This window comes from Peromyscus californicus, unplaced genomic scaffold (assembly GCF_007827085.1).
Source record: "Peromyscus californicus insignis strain IS unplaced genomic scaffold, ASM782708v3 Scaffold_8__1_contigs__length_139910024, whole genome shotgun sequence".
Classification (NCBI taxonomy): domain Eukaryota; kingdom Metazoa; phylum Chordata; class Mammalia; order Rodentia; family Cricetidae; genus Peromyscus; species Peromyscus californicus.
The window spans coordinates 108,808,606-108,814,605 of record NW_026294606.1 but is presented as its reverse complement, the minus strand read 5'-3'; the positions used below and the strand labels follow the sequence as shown (position 1 = coordinate 108,814,605).

At 45.6% G+C, this 6,000-nt stretch overlaps 1 pseudogene; it reads right to left on the bottom strand.

Annotated features, from left to right (window-relative positions):
• Positions 1 to 609: 609 nt before the first annotated feature.
• Positions 610 to 3,350, bottom strand: LOC128104577 (thymidine kinase, cytosolic-like; annotated as a pseudogene).
• Positions 3,351 to 6,000: the final 2,650 nt, after the last annotated feature.

Below are 6,000 nucleotides of genomic sequence, written 5' to 3'. Positions count from 1 at the left end.
CAAATGCAAATTATTTTTTGATTTTTACAACTTTATTGCCCATCAAAATCAATTTACTACTACTGTTTTATACCTTTATCTTTTCTCCTCATCAAGTAGCAAACTTTAATGTTAAATGTTCATTTTATAAAATGTAGCACAGGAAGCACAGGCTCTCACTCAGAGCTCAGTCAGGGGGCTGAGGCTCTGAACAGAGCAAGACCAGAGTCACACATGTAAAGACTGGTTCTTAAGGCCATTGCAGGAACCTAGGTCAGGCTTCAGCACAAAGGGAGGGCTGTGAGAGGGCATGGTAAGTGGCTGAGTGGGGCTCTGTGAGACTGAAACCCAGCAGGGAAAGCCACTAAGAAGGAAGCACCACCAATGTCACAACACCATTGGCTCTGTCCTCACCTTTGGCTGAATGTCAGACTCTAACCACCAAGCAGCGATTGGGTTAAGTCTGGGGTGAGGCGTCTCAAGCAACCAAGAAGGGAATTAAAAAAGGCTGTGACAAGTGGATGAGGCTGTCCAGGGCACGGTGTTCATTAGGCACAGCAGTCCCAGTCCCCCACCCCCACGCCCTGCTCTCTGAGAGTCGCACTGGAATAGGAGCTGGCAGGCCTCATCTCAACTGACAGAATTGTACTGTAGGACTTGGTGAGGGACAAAGAGCTTCCTGACAGCTGAGGCATCTCCAGGCTGTCCCAGCACTGGACTGTTCTCTTTGCTGTCTGGCCCAGAAGACTAGACCTTGGACTGCTTAAAGGAGCATAGAGGGCACATAGAGTGGTAGTTGTCTCCTCCACCAATCACCTCCACCTCTTTCTCCAGGTCCAGCCTGTGGTGCTATTGTGTTCCCCAAAATACTGTGTACCCTAATAAACTTATCTGGGGTCAGGGAACAGAAAAGCCACTAGATACTTAGGATAGACAGTGGTAGCACATGCCTTTAATCCTAGCATTCCAGAGGCAGAAATCCATGTGTTCAAGGATACAGCCAGGCATGGTGACTCATGCCTTTAATCCCAGAAAAACGAGCCTTTAATCCCAGGGAGTGATGGTAGAAAGCAGAAAGGTATATAAGGCGTGAGGACCAGAAACTAGAAACATTTGGCTGGTTAAGCATTTGGCTGGTTAAGCTTTTAGGCTTTGAGCAGCACAGTTCAGCTGAGATCCACTTGGATATGAGGACACAGAGGCTTCCAGTCTGAGGAAACAAGATCAGCTGAGAAGTTGGCCAGGTGAGGTTAGCTGTGGCTTGTTCTGTTTCTCTGATCTTCCAGTATTCACCCCAATAACTGGCCTCAGATTTGATTTTATTAATAAGACTCTTTAAGATTCATGCTACACCAGCCTCTTGGTATAGGTGGCTCCTCCAAAGCACTCCATACATGGGACAGTCAGTTTCACTACACTCTCAGTCGGGAGCACTGGGTTCAAAATGCTGCTGAAAGCCTCCCTCTACAAGGTTCCATCTAGTGCTGCCACAATCACTGTCTGCTGGGAGATGTTGTTCTGTATGCTGTGAATATATGTTGTTCCCATTGGTGAATAAATAAGCTGCTTTTGCTTATGGCAAGGCAGCTTAGGGGTAGGCAGGAAATCCAAGGAGAGAGACAGGAAAGAGAAAGGTGGAGTCTGCCCAAGAAACAACATGCCAGCAGACTGGTAAGCCACTGAATACGTGGCAAAACATAGATTAATAGAAATGGTTTAATTTAAGATATAAGAGCTAGCTAGCAAGAGACCTGCCATAGACCATACACTTTGTAAATAATATAAGCCTCTGTGTGTTTACTTGGGTCTGAGAGGCTGCAGGTCCACAGGTGAAAGAAATTTGTCTGGACCGTGAGGGGGCTGGGAGGGACTAGAGAAACTTGAGACTACAACTGTCTTGTCTGCATTGGCCATCACTTTTAGAATTCCATGATGTCAGAGAAAAATTGCCCTTCATCCATGCCAATACACTCACACCCAGGGCTTTCTGGGCCACATCCTGGAGCAGAGAGGCCTGCAGTGCACCTATGATGTTCTGTTTGTGTGTGGAGAAGCTGCTGCTATAGAGCAAATCTTTGGCATACTTGATGACCAGGCACTTCTTCTCAGCAATCTGGAAATGCCAGACTCTTATAATCACCTCAGTGCTTTTTCCTGAGAACATGGGCCTGAGGATCACCTGGATCTACCCCCAGGTCTTGCTGGAGGATCTGGGCAACATGGTTGGCAGACTCATAGAAGCTATTGCAAACTTTGGTGCTGGGGGTCTGTGGGTAGGAAAATACCTTTATTTTTTAAATCACAGAAGCAAACCAAGAGTAGTTCACAATTAAAATATTGTAATACTTCCTTTAATTTAGACTGTCTATTTTAATTTTTACTTAAAAATTATAATTAGAATAAACAATATTAGCTTTCAAGCCTGAATAACTCCCTTCAGCATTTCTGGTAAACACAGGTCTACTCCTGACAGTGGCCTTAATGCTTGTTTATTTGTAATGTTTTAACTTCTTCAAAGATAGTTAAACCAAGTATAGAAGTAGATAATTGTTTTTGTTTGTTTGGCTGGTTGGTTGGTTGGTTGGGTTTTTTTTTTCAGCATATTAAAATTTCCCCTGGTTGGCAGGAAGACATCTACAGTCTACCTCATGCAATTCCACTCAGGTAGGTGCTAGATACTCACAAGTCAGCCTGGACCCTCAAGGCCTGGGCTCGTGGGAAGATATGTACTCCACAGGCCTGCCTGGCACAATATAATGAGCAAATATGTGGTGGAGAAACGGGAGAGAAAGAGAAGTGGAATGGTTCATGTTCTGTGGAAAGAGGTGGAACTGAAGAAGTTAAGGTGGTAGGAAGTAGGCTGATATGGGTGGCATGCTTGCCACCCAATGTCATGGTGACATCCAGGCTCAGGCTGCTGCCAAGGTCTATGTCTGGATCTTTGATCCTACCACAGTCAGTATCTGTGTGGACAACATCCATGCCCCATGTTGCCACCAAAGGCCACAAGGATGCCTAGTGTCTGGGCTGCCACCTGTGACCATGTTGGTATCTGAGGGCAGTGTTTCAGCCACAACCATAATAATCTGGGTGGCTGCTGAGGGCACCTGGGGCCATGGTGTCATCTTGACCCAGCTAATGCCAAGGACTATGCCTGGGTTTCTGCTCCTACTGCAGCAGAAGTGCATGTTGAAGTTCAAGGCCCATGTTGCCACCAGAGGTCACATTGAAGCCTAGGGTTAGGGCTGCAACCTGAAGCTTTGTTGGTGTCTGCAGGCTATGCCATTACCAGAGCCATCTTGATCAAAGTGTCCTGTGCTTCCACCCAGAACCAGGATGTCATCTAGGCCAGAGCTGCAGCTGAGGGCCATGTCTGGGTCCATGGTCCTGCTGTAGCTGGGGTCTGTATTGATGTCTGTGGCCCGTGTCACCTCAGAGGCCATAGGAACCATAAGTGATGAAATCAGAGGGCCTTGCTGACTCAGCCATGCCCTTTGCTGGCCCTGGAAAAGCTGGCCTGCCCCTCACTGAACACTGCAGCAAAAGAGCAGGACCGGACCCTCATGGGAGAGGTGGGTCCCCATCTCACTTGTCACTCAGGAGAGATGTCCCCACCCCTCACCATGAGTGAGGGATAACTGACCCTGATGTCATGGGCATAGGGGAGCTGGCTCTGCCCCTCACCTGAGAGGGGCAGCCCCAGTGACCCAGACTAACCAGCTCGGTTACCACCCAGTGGTAACCAGTGAGTATCCAGTGATGATGGCATACCAGAAACCAGAGGCCTTGAACCAATCCAATATGACTCCTTGCAATAAATATTTGCAAGTAAAGGTGATTGGACAAAAAGGGTATACTGTGTGACACATCACAGCTCCCAATGCCACCAGGACAAATGAAGAGGTGTTGGAGAGGCAGGAAAGATGGAAGAGTGAAGAGATTTTTTGTTTGTTTGTTTACTTGCTTGATTGTTTTGTTTTTATTTTTTAAAATTTTTCTCTTGTGGAGACACTGCCAGGGTGAGAGGAGAGTGTGGGGGGACTTGGAGGTGAGCAGAATTAGGGTGCATGATGTGAAATTCCCAAAGAATCGATAAAGGAATTATATTAAATTAAAAAAATTCCCCCTGTCCTATCTAGCTGGAAATAGACCTATGGTATTCTAAGCATGATGGGCCTCATCTCTCTACTTTCAAAGATATCTCTTGGCTTGGTACAGCAGCTTTATAATAAGATGGAGTCATTATCCTTTTGAGGAAGCTTTCCTTCCTTCCTTCCTTCCTTCCTTCCTTCCTTCCTTCCTTCTTCCCTGTGTTATTCCCTTTCTTCTTTTTATTCTCTCTTTTCTGTCAGAAGTACACTGAGCCTCTTGGATATGCAGGATAATGTCTTTTATCAAAAATAGACAATTTGGAGGTGGTGAGATGGCTCGGTGGGTAAAAGTACTAACACAAGCGTCAGCCTTCAAAGACCTAATGACCTGAATGCAAGGTGGAATCGGAGAACCGACTCCTAAAAGCTGTCCTCTGGCTTCGCCACTGCGGGATGAGCACACCTGTATTTAAACATTCTTTCCTTCTAATTCTCTATCTCTAAGAAGTCATTATGTGCATATGAGTCATTTGATTATGCTCTACAGGGTTTTATTTAGTAATTGTTCTTTTTAGTTCTTTTTCTCTCTGTATCCTTCCGACTAGTTCAACTAACTTGGCCTTTCTTCTGCCGAATTGAATGTGCTGTTGAACTTCTCCACTGTTTTTCTTTTATTTACATAAGTTGTTTTAATTCTAGAATTTTTCCTTGATTTCCTTTTAGCGGTGTCCAGTATTTTATTGATATTCTGTTTTCTGAGAATATAATCTACTGATTTATTTCAGGTGTTTTGTTCATAGCTTTCTATACAGTTTGGTGTTGTGGAGACAGTTGGTTAAGACACTTCGTCTCTTTGCTGGAGATGTAGCTCAGTAGCTGAAACTTGAACTGAGGTGCTGAGGTCTTGACTTCTATCACTAGCAGAACAAAATGAAACAAAGTCCTCATTTATTAAATGAATTCTCATGTTGTTTAGAGAGAAATCTTGGCCATTTCTTATTCTTTTTTTTATTTTAAAAAAGTTTTGTTCATTTTACATACCAACTACAGATCTCCCTCTCATCCCTCCTCTCGTCCCCCCTGCTTCCCCCCCCCATCCCCTCCTCCAACACAGTAAGTTTTCCCATGGGGGGACAGCAAAGCCTGGTACATTCAGTTGAGGCAGGACCAAGCTCCTCTCTCTGCATCAAGGGTGAGCAAGGTGTCTGACCATAGGTAATTGGGTTCAGAAAGCCAGCTCATGCATCAGGGATAGATTCTGATCATCGTGCCAGGGACCCCTCAAACAGACTCAGCTATGCAACTGTCTCCTGTATGCAGAGGGTCTAGTCTGGTTCCATGCAGGTTCCACCACTGTCAGTCTAAAGTTTTTGACTTACTATGAGCTTGTTTCAATTGTCTCTGTAGATTTCCCCATCATGACCTTGACACCCCCACCCCCTGCATGCTTACTCATATAATCCTTCTTTTATCTCTTTAACTAGACTCCTGGAGCTCAGCCTGGTGCTTGGTTGTGGATCTCTACATCTGCTTCCATCAGTTACTGGATGAGGGCTCTATGACGACAGTTAGGATATTCACCAACCTGATTACCAGTGTAGGCCACTTCAGGCACCCTCTCCACTATTGCTAGTAGTCTATTCTGAGGTCATCCTTGTGGATTCCTGGGAATTTTCCTAGCACCCCCGTACTCCATAATGTCTCCGTCTATTAAGATATATTTTTCATTGCTCTCCCCATCCATCCCTCCCCCAGCTCGACCATCCCATTTCCTCATATTTGCATCCCCCATTCCCTACCCTCTATTGCCCCCCCATCCCCAGTTTACTCATGGAGATCTCCTCTTTTTCCCCTTCCCAAGGTGATCCATGCATCTTTCTTAAGGACCTCCTTATTTCCTAGCTTATCCAGGGCTGTGGGTTGTGGTCTG